The 11,436-nt window shown below is 37.8% G+C and overlaps 1 non-coding gene across 1 annotated transcript; it reads right to left on the bottom strand.

Annotated features, from left to right (window-relative positions):
- Positions 1-203: 203 nt before the first annotated feature.
- On the bottom strand, positions 204-277 carry Trnai-aau. The gene has a single exon. It is a non-coding gene; the product is annotated as a tRNA-Ile (tRNA).
- Positions 278-11,436: the final 11,159 nt, after the last annotated feature.

The following is an 11,436-nucleotide window of genomic DNA, read 5'->3' as shown; positions in this document are numbered from 1 at the left end:
ATATAGCCACTATTATATTATGCAGAAAAATATATTTGATATGTAATTACAATCGTTAAAAAGTCTCTGTTAGTCGATAACATCTTTAAAATTGCAGCAAACTCAGAAATGTCCCTTTAAGTTAAAATTATTGAACACCATAAAATTAGTCGAAAATGATAACGATTACATTAACAAATGTATGGAGAAAAAAATTGAACATCTGGCCTATATGAGGGTCGAACCCATGACATTCGCGTTATTAGCACGACGCTCTAACCAACTGAGCTAACAGGCCGGTTGGTATAACAAACTGAATCAATCGATCAACTGGTTTAAAGGCATATTGTCACAGACCACTGACCTATTTCATTCTCTAACAAAGTATTACCTGAACAAAAATAATTTGATTTGTCACTAAATGTTCTTTATTCAACCATCTTCATAACCATCATACTCCATATATTAATGATATTTTGTAAAAATAATTGAATTATGGCAATGGTCCATAATTCAAAAACTAAAATTGCCGAGAGGGTTGACATGGATTTCACTCCATCATGGTTCAGTTAAGGTGATGAGATAGCTAGATTTGGTTTCCAACAATTAATGTAATTTTTATTTATTATCCATTTTTAGAGAAATGAGGTCCTTAAATCCGTGACAGTATGCCTTTAACGTACTACATCCATTAAAGTTCAATCACGCTCGTTTTGGGTAGGCCTACAAACTCTGACATAACCAGAGTTGATACCCAAAACAAAAGGAGGCATGGGAGGGGCTGTTTATAGCGGGAAAACATTTATTGAAAACAAAACAAAAAACACCCTGAAAAATATGTTAACTGACCAAAACAAACAAAAATAAACAAATAAACAAACAAACAAACAAACGAAACGAAACGAAGAAAAGAAGAGAGGATCAAACCATTTAACAATGTAGAAAAAATTTAATTTTCAACCACAACTAGAAGGAGACAACGAAATGACGTCATATTTCATATGCAAAGAAACGAGTTCCCGTGTGAGACCGTTTATATTACAACGAGTGTGTTTTCAATCGTACATCAAGAGTGAACGCGATTGATGTACGATTAAAAACACACGAGTTGTAATATAAACGGTCTCACACGGGACAGAGTATAGTATTTCAATTATTACAACGCTATGCATTGTTTATTTGCAGAGCGACAAATCTTATTTTACAAGGAGATTTATTTAGAAATAAAAGTAAACAGCGCAATGATTCTAAAAGTGCATACGCCTGTGCACTCTTTGTCTAAGTAATTACGACTCCGCGACGTCGTATAGCACTTGTTTGTGTACCCGTTATAAAAAAAAGAAAAAGATAATAGATGCTTCCAAAGTTACCAGAATTTAATAAACTGTGAAATACGATTGATCTCTCAGGGCTGTCTCCCACACGCGGTGTAATAAAACAACGTCAACGTCGCTTCTCAAAATTACGTTATTACATTTGACGTAATTTTGGGAAGCGACGTTAAAACATGACATTGCTTCTCCAGTCCTAGCTCAGACTGTGCATTTGAAATATGACGTCATTTCGTCGTCTTCTTCTAGTTCTGGCTGAAATATTTTGAATTGGGTCTTGTTATTAATAAAGAAAATAACAATAATAATATGGATAATAAAGAAATTATTACACTCGTGTGTGAGTCGTACTGATTTTACGAAACGAGTGTCAGAATTCATGTATTACCCTCGCTCTTGCTCGAGCAATACAAAAATTTGACACTCGTTTCGTAAAATCAGTACGGCACATAAGCTCGTATAATAATACCTTTTTTTTTTTAGCAGCTTACATCTGTACCAGTTTGTAGAAAATACCGAAGCGATTTACATTTAAATTGTTTTTAAAGTAAATGTCTTTTGTTAAATAAGACAACACTAGAACTAAACCCTGCTTTTCCTTAGCTTTTCCTTTTAAATCACACGATGAGGATTTTGTAATGAAGTCTTCTTCTTTCGTTCTTTTTTTATACAGACATAAATAACACCACCAAGAAGACAAAACGACAGCAGTTCGTGGAATTTTAAAAGAAATAAAACCCTTTCGCTCAAGTCTGATTGGTTCTATTATTCAGAATAATGGGGAATGTTGTTTGGACAACATCATCCAATAACCTCATCGATTCCTTCTTGATACCACTGTCCCAGGCGTGCCATTCCTTTAAGATGGATCGCATTTAGCCGAACTAATGTAAAACTTAGAGGGCTATCGAACCAATAATCTTTGACCCATGGTAATAGAAGTTGTGGCAAATTATTAAGGAGTCAATTTCTAATAAGGCTATCAGGTTTTCGGGAGCGATCTTTAATCCTTTTCGGATTGTCTTTTATACGAAGCGCAATCAACGACAAGAGGAGATACTGATGGAGTGCTATTTTCGGTACGGCGGGAATTCTTCGGGCCGGCCGATGGTCTTTAAAATTCCCAAATCACTTCAAAGTTTAATCGACAATTTATTTTAGTTGGCTGTCTAGTATCCGATGGGTGAATAACCACAAATGAGGTGGACCAAATAATTGTCGTAAGATTGCTGGAGATTAGCGGAAGCGAAATTACGACACTAAATCAATAAATTTGTAAGAAATATGTTAGCGTGATCGCGAAAACAACCACAAAGAAGGGTGTTCTTGTAAAAAAAAAGGTCTAAGACAGAGTTTGAAAAATACTAACAATAAGTAATCTCTCTCTCTCTCTCTCTCTCTCTCTCTCTCTCTCTCTCTCTCTCTCTCTCTCTCTCTCTCTCTCTCTCTCTCTCTCTGTTTGCATTTACCATAGTTTGACACCCAATAGCCCAATAGTATTTTTCTTGCTGGGGTGTCGTTAAACATATATTATATTATATTCCTCTCTCTCTATTATATCCCTCTCTCTCTCTCTCTCTCTCTCTCTCTCTCTCTCTCTCTCTCTCTCTCCACCTCCTCTCTCTCTCTCTCTCTCTCTCTCTCTCTCTCTCTCTCTCTCTCTCTCTCTCTCTCTCTCTCTCTCTCTCTCGATGTTTCGGTCACGGACCGTTATCATAATTACAAATGTATTGGCTTCTGTATAATAATTTCATATAATTCAATTTGTAACTTTAAATTTTGAACATGTGGTTCGGGTTAACCGACCGATCTGTTTCCTTTATTGTTTATCGACCCTAAACTTTTTTCTTTTACCTAATGATCTTCAAAACAGTGAGAGGACGCAGGGTTTGTTTGAAATGCTACTTCATTGCTCTTTGCCTAGACTAGTTCGACAGATGTTAGGAATAAAAAACTATATAATAATAAGTTATAGCCTACCTACCTACCCTATGTAACCAGAACCACACATATTATTTTATCTGGCCTAAACACCTAGTACCAAAATATCAAAACCTAGTTACTTAATTGTATTCAGTGTAGAAAGTATGTTATTTTATATAGTTTTTTTTTTCTTCAGCAATATCATTTTTTTTCTTCTGTTTATCGTACTTGCTGTGGAAATGTTAAATAAAATATGGCTATGCAATACATTTGAAAGTATTCCTTTGTTTAATTGGTGGGGTAAACACTTTTCTTTACATGTTGATTCTATGGAAATCTTTATTTTTTATTTTAATGGCAATATAATTTACGGTAATTATTCAATAGATTTGGGTAAGAAATCCTATAAAAAGTTTGAAATATAATATATTATATCAATTAATATGTTCGTATTTCTTTTAAGCTTTTGATTTCAAATTTCATTTGGCGGTTTTGATGAAAATAAATTGTTACGTACGAAATTAATGTAAGCCAAACTCTATACTGAGCTACCACAAACAATACAAGCATTGTAAAGATGGAAAAAAATGTTTAACGACACCCCAGCACGAAAAATACAAGGCTATTGGGTGTCAAAGTGCAAATAACAAAAGTATGATAAACATCAATATAAAAATTCAACGTTTAACAAATTCAGTAAAGAACTGTTTGTAAGAATATATCACAGAATTTTGGACACCGAATTCTGCTAAAACCTGTGTGTATATCTACAATAGATTTGTTATAAACCACGAATACAGGCACGCGCACATTGAGATGCAAAAAAACATATATAAGTAAGAGTTTGCAAAAGTGCAATTTGTAAGACTTTATTCGACCTAACAGAGACGGATTGGATCTCTGCTAAAAACGATTGTAGATAGTAAATAGAACATACCTTTAATTTGTAAGATGTTATCGACTATTTTTTCATATTAAATATATGTTTTCTGTATAAAATATTAGCGGCTGTATATTAAACGTGTTTCCGATCGTTCTAATATTTGTACTACGTTAAATTTCATTATATTTCCTAAAAAAATTTTTTTTCGCACGTACAAAATTATCTGAAGACAAAATCCAGTTTGGGCTTGTTACAAATATTAAGACGACAAGAAACACAATGAATATACAGACACTGATATTCTAAACAAGAAAACATATTTAATATGTAAGTTTAATCGTAGAAATATTTTATTAGTCGGAAACATCTTACAATGTAGCAAACCCAGGAATGTCCCTTTAAATGCGTATTTGTTTTCATACGCGTATATAATTATTTTATGACCAACGTGCCGGAAAAACGTACGATCAGTTTGATGGAGGTGCGAATAGTCCTGTACCTTTTAGCGATTTGCAACAATCTATACTAAAGGTTGTGTCACACGAATAATAATACATCAGTTCATTCATCCGTTCGTTCGATTGTTCGTTGGTTCCTTTATTCCTTAGATGTATTTCGTATGTATATTCATTCCTTTTTTTACGTTTGGTTTCTGAAAATGATATGTGGACGTGAATTGAACACAAAGATATAGCGATAGTGAGAAGAGACTGTAAGCTGTTTTACATTGTTTACATACATGCATGTATGGATAGTCGAAATACGCTAATAATAATACATAAATAAATAAAAAATAGCTGTGGTATTATCTTTATTACAACGAGAATAATAAACTCGGTACCAGGTATTATACAATTTATATCTCTCGTGAAATAACTTGTTACTTGCTAAAGCTCCCCCAATTACTAAAAATGTCCTGATTGTTTTTCTTGGGGTTTTAGTTGTTGTTTTTTTCCCCCCAAAACCGGCCCATAACTAACATAATATTTATTTATTTATTTATTTAAATTATTAGTTTATTTTTATTCTAATAGACACACATGTGCGATTTTGTTTTTGGATTTTTTTTGTAGGTTGTGACATATGATGCGTCAAATAATTATTGCGCAGATACACCGGGGGCATTTTAAACATTAATATCTAGCTCGCATTAATTTCATGATTTACATAATATATATTTTTTTAATTCTGTTCTGTTCTGTTCCTTTTCTGTTTAGTTTGTATTGTTCCAAACAGTCCCGTAAATAACCATCCCTGGTCATTTTCGTCTAGGTGTGTAACTGTCAGTTCCAATTAGTAAGAAATTAGCACGACGTCACTTCAATCAGCAAACTTGGAATACCGAACAAATAACTGAAAAACAACCAGGTTTGCACACAGGTCAGAATTGACGCGATCCTTTCATCATAGCGCACGCGCACCGCCAACGCTGATTTCCATTTGCAATTAAAACCAAACGATAAATCAACGACCCTCCAGATCGAACGGACATCTACGAAATTACACGAGTTCTGACGAGAAATTCATAGCGAGTCGAATCGCGAGCAGGATAAGGGAAATTGACAAGATTCCCTCCCCCTTTCTTGACCCGGCAATTGAGCTTCGGACGATTATTTGCAAGGTGGTGCTTGCAAAACACTTTGATCTTTTACGGAGCAAACGGTGCAATAAATGTTTATGACCTGTTCAATACGGAATCCGACTTTGATGAAAAGAAGTGTTTTGCTCCCGTCCCAAAACCGTGGTGAGCCCACTGGGGTTAGTAGTTTAGATGTGATGGTCCCCTACAGCGTGCAGCGCGATTTGAAAGTCATCAGCGTGCAGATGATCACGTGATATGGAAATTTCAATCACGTGAAATTAATTATTTGGTGCAGCTCATTAACCCCAAGTTCCATATTATGATTTTGGGGGCACATGTTGGGTGCGTTGAGGAAATATAAAATTTATTTTCAGAAATGTCAATTTAATTTAATTTAATTTAATTTAATTTAAAACTGAAGGAAATAAAAATTAGCAGGAGAGAATATTACATATCAGTGAATATTGAATTATTTGTTAAAATAGTAATGTTTAATAAATAAAGATTTAATAAATAGAAATATGTTCGGACGTTTGTTAAAAAATTAATGTTATTTTGTTACATTAATTAAAATTATTAAAATGATTGCGGGCGTAAAACAGTAAAAGAAAGAAATGTTTTATTTAACGACGCACTCTACACATTTTTTTTACGGTTATATGGCATCGGACATATGGTTGAGGACCACACAGATTTTGAGAGGAAACCCGCTGTCGCCACTACATGGATACTCTTTCCGATTAGCAGCAAGGGATCTTTTATTTGCGCTTCCCACAGGCAGGATAGCACAAGCCATGGCCTTTGTTGAACCAGTTATGGATCACTGGTTGGTGCAAGTGGTTTACACCTACCCATTGAGCCTTGTGGAGCACTCACTCAGGGTTTGGAGTCGGTATCTGGATTAAAAATCCCATGCCTCGACTGGGATCCGAACCCAGTACCTACCAGCCTGTAGACGACGCCACCTAGGCCGGTCGTAAAACAGTACTACTTATTAATATTTATTTTATGTCCGTACCTAATGAACATGGCAAAATCACATGTGTTTCGTCGTCAACGCTGTCATAATAAAAACACAATATTTTAACAGTTTTAAATGATCTATTTCGTTAGTCATCAGTAAAACTTTACAGATACACAAAACACCGCGCAAGAGTACGAAACAGGGGTGGGGTGGGTGGGGGTGCATTGGAGCAAATCCTAAAATTCGTGAAAAAACGACAGATATTTTCGTGCAAGATCGATCAGCTGAGCCAGACACAGCGGAGCAATAATTCAGAATCAAAATTATTATTGGTAGTAAATCTTAAGGCAGAGGTGAACTTTACTTGTAGAATACAGGAAATTCCATTCCAGGACATCTAGTTTTCCAAATTTTACGGGGGAGCATAGACCGATGGCCTAACCACGACGCCATCGTCCATTATTCTACCCACAATAATATTTGTAATCCATGTAAAACTGTGTTCTAATTCATTTGCAAACCTATATAGCTGTTTGGCAGTAATTCTAATATGAATTTTGTTATCCAGATTCGGACATTATCATTTTAATTTGGGCAAGAGGACCTGACCCCCCCCCCCCCCCCCCCCCCGCCATCCCCCTACAAAAATGGGAGCCCGTACGCCTATGACTGCATGGGTTTATCATTATGGACTAAAAGCAGGATTCATGTTGTAAATGATAAACATGATAGATCCCAAACAAGGCCGCCCCGCTGTATACTTTGCGTGTGGGAACGTCATAAAAACGAGTCGAATATGAGTCGGGTCGTAAACAAGTGAAATTGTTTGCACTACAGGTCCGCTGTTTTCAATAGCTAAACATTGATGGTTTTGTACTAAGCAATTTAATATTACTTTCTTTGTTATTCTACTGAAGAGGAATCGCAAGAGACGCTCGCATCTGTCGGTACGTGCGCACATCTGTCCGCGAGTCAAAACAATTCTAAAACAATGCACAGAATCCTGGCTTAAAACTTACACATTTGGTAGTTTTTACATATAATCTTAGAGAGGACACCCGCTTCATATTTCCATTAGCAGCAAGGGATCTTTCATAATATGAACCATTCCATAGTCTAGCCAGTGCACCACGACTGGTATATCAAATACCGTGGTATGTGTTATCCTGTCTGTAGGATGGTGCATATAAAAAATCCCTTGCTGTTAATCGAAAAGAGTAGCCGATGAAGTAGCGATAGCGGGTTTTTCTTTCAATATCTGTGTGGTCCTTAACCATATGTCTGACGCTATATAACCGTAAATAAAATGTGTCGTTCCTTCCATCCCATAGACAGGATAGCATATACCACGGCTTTTGATATACCAATCGTGATGCACTGGCTAGAACAAGAAATAGCTCAATGGGCCCACCGACGGGGATCGATCTTACTCATATCATGTTATTAAGTGATATATTTTGATTAATGCATATATATATATATATATATATATATATATATATATATATATATATATCTCTCTCTCTTCTCTCTCTCTCTCTCTCTCTCTCTCTCTCTCTCTCTCTCTCTCTCTCTCTCTCTCTCTCTCTCTCTCCATTTGATTACAGGCACTTCGAATTTGAAGGTCGAGAGGAACACCCATCACCACAATATGCACGTAGGAACGATACGATATCTGGAGGGGGGGGGGGAGGCACAGTATCTAGTGAGGGGGACAAAGTCTCTACTGTGGGTGGTTTGCAGAAGCCACTTTTGTTTCTATATTTATATAGAGTATGATAAAAAAATAAAACAAATACCCGTACATTTTTTCCCTCAAGTGGGGGCTGTACCACCCGCCCCATTACCCCACCAGCCCGGTTCCTACGGGTCTGCACAGTATGATGTAATGGTTAGGATGATTATAAATAGCCTCCAATCCATCCTCTATTCCGCCGTCCCAATAACCGAATCAAACGCAAAGGTTTTTGTTAAGGTATGGGCGTCGAGTTTTCTGTCGGAAGAGACTGTTGCGTATATCAGTTAAACTCAAACTACACTAACACGTGTGCTGGGCGGGGTATGCAGAATATCACAGCATTAAATTTACGACCACAAAAAAGGGTGCAGGACAAAATAGGCAGCATTGTGTGAATTACATGATTGGGTGGGTTCCTCACGCGCAATTACCCCTATCATGGGTATGAAAGAGATTCATAAATACTGTACCTTTTGACACGTTCTACCTCATGTATAAACCTTTTAAAAACCAACACCAATTTTAATCATTAAAATCGCGCAATAATAATCATCTACAAAGCCGAAGGCCCTTTCATTTTACGACCGCTATAAATTTATCGTGATTTGCTTTCTTTCGCAAAACGTTTTGTGGTATATTAGAGAGAATTAACCGCATGGAAGCCCAACGCGGTTTGTCATAAAGTGTGTGATTATGTCGTAAATATTTCCCACTCAGGCAAACAGAAATATCTTGCTCTGTTACATACGCAACAAAGTGAACTAGGAAATTGCTTCGCCCCCTCATTATATCTTGTCATTAAATCATAATTTTCGAAATGAAATTTTAAAATGTTATAATCTCGCTAAAGAAAGTCCTTTGCAGGTGCATCTTATATATAGTTTGTATAAATCAACAAAGAGGCCCTCAAAAGGTCTGTAGCGTTCACAATACGTATCGTTCATTTCAACTTATTTTCGTGCTTATATCCAATTTAGGCACGCTGTCTTGGGCACACATCTCAGCTATCTGGGCTGTCTTTCCAAGACAGTGGGTTAGTTGTTAGTTGTAAGTGGTTAGTGAGAGAGAAGAGGGTGTAGTGGCCTTATACCTACCCACTAAGCCCTTAAGAACTCACTCTGGGTTGGAGTCAGCCTGTAGTCCGATGGCTTAACCATTGCGCCACCGAGGCCGGTAAAAAATACGTATCGCGACAAATAAGTATTATATACATATTTGAAGAAGTTTGTTTGTTTTGTTTAACGACACCACTAGAGCTCATTGATTAATTAATCATCGGCTATTGGATGTCAAACATTTGGTATTTCTGACTCGTAGTCATCAGAGGAAACCCGCTACATTTTTCTTAATGCAGCTAGGAATCTTTTACATGCACTTTCCCACACGCAGGATAGCACATACCACGGCCTTTGATATACCAGTCGTGGTGCCCAATTGTCCCACCGACGGGATCGATCCTAGACAGACCACGCATTCAATCCAGTCTGTAGGATGGTTAATATAAAAGATCCCTTGTTACTAACACAAATGTAGCGGGTTTTCTGTCAGAAAATGTTTGACATCCAATAGTCGATGATTAATAAATCAATGTGCTCTAGTGGTGTCGTTAAACAAAAAACAAACTTTAGATATATCAAGGTTCAAGCACGCTGTCCTGGTCCCACACCTCAACAGGCTTGGCTGTCTGTAGCGTGTGGTTAGAGAAAGAGAAGTCGGTAAAAGAAGTCATACTTCCCCATGAACTATTAAATTTGACTCTGGGTTGGAGCCGGTGTCGCGACGCGAACCTAGTACTCAGGAGCTTAAGCTGAATGTCTGGGCTTGTCGGTGGTGTTGTCGTTAAACCATCGGACATCAAGGTACAGGGTTCGCAACCCGATACCGGCTCCCACCCAGAGCGAGTTTAACGACTCAATGGGTAGGTGTAAGACCACTACACCGACTTCTCTCTCACTAACCACTAACAGTGGGCAGGTGTAAGACCACTACACCGACTTCTCTCTCACTAACCACTAACAGTGGGCAGGTGTAAGACCACTACACCGACTTCTCTCTCACTAACCACTAACAGTGGGCAGGTGTAAGACCACTACACCGACTTCTCTCTCACTAACCACTAACAGTGGGTAGGTGTAAGACCACTACACCGACGACGTTTCTCTCACTAACCCACTGTCCTGGACAGACAGCCCAGATAGCTGAGGTGTGTTCCCAGGACAGCGTGCTTGAACCTTAATTGGATATAAGCACAAAAATAAGTTGAAATGAAAATATGGTGAATGGCTTAACCACTTACACACCAGCGAGGTGTAAGATATCAGTATGGAAGGAAGGAAGGAAGGAAATGTTTTATTTAACGACGCACTCAGCACATTTTATTTACGGCTATATGGTTAAGGACCACACAGATAGAGAGAGAGGAAACCCGCTGTCGCCACTTCATGGGCTACTTTTTTCGATTGGCAGCTAGGGATCTTTTATATGCACCATCCCACAGACAGGATAACACATACCACGGCCTTTGATATATATCAGTTGTGGTGCACTGGCTAGAGCGAGAAATAGCCCAGTCGGCCCACTGGGCTACGTACCGCCCGATATGAGTAAGCCACTTGGCTTATTTTAATGCTTTTATTAAAAAAAACCCATAAATTATTCATCTTCCCAACTTGAAGTGGCTCGGCACTCGGCTAAGCGGATGACTTAGTGAAGCTGTTAAAACGTACAGCGTTCCACTCGGCGAGTCAAAGAGGGTTGTCAATTGATGCCAATTTCTGGTCGATTACTCAGGTATTCTTTGATAAAGCAAATTGCTGGCCCACGAAATAGACACCGACCGCAGGTATAAATGCGCACCTTGTGAGGTTTTGTAAAGGTAGAGGAGCTGTGTAGGGTCAGGCAGTGCATCAGCGCTAGGTATGTTATTGACATCTTAAGTTAACGTGCCCTTGTGGTGCTCTATTAGCTTCACTGCGGGTGGAAGGTGGTGGTGGTGGTAGGGGGGGGGGGGGGGGGTGTTCAAATTATAAATGTATA

This window comes from Gigantopelta aegis, chromosome 11 (assembly GCF_016097555.1).
Source record: "Gigantopelta aegis isolate Gae_Host chromosome 11, Gae_host_genome, whole genome shotgun sequence".
NCBI lineage: Eukaryota > Metazoa > Mollusca > Gastropoda > Neomphalida > Peltospiridae > Gigantopelta > Gigantopelta aegis.
Note: the sequence above shows the minus strand (reverse complement) of the source record. Positions and strands in the feature narration are given on the sequence as shown.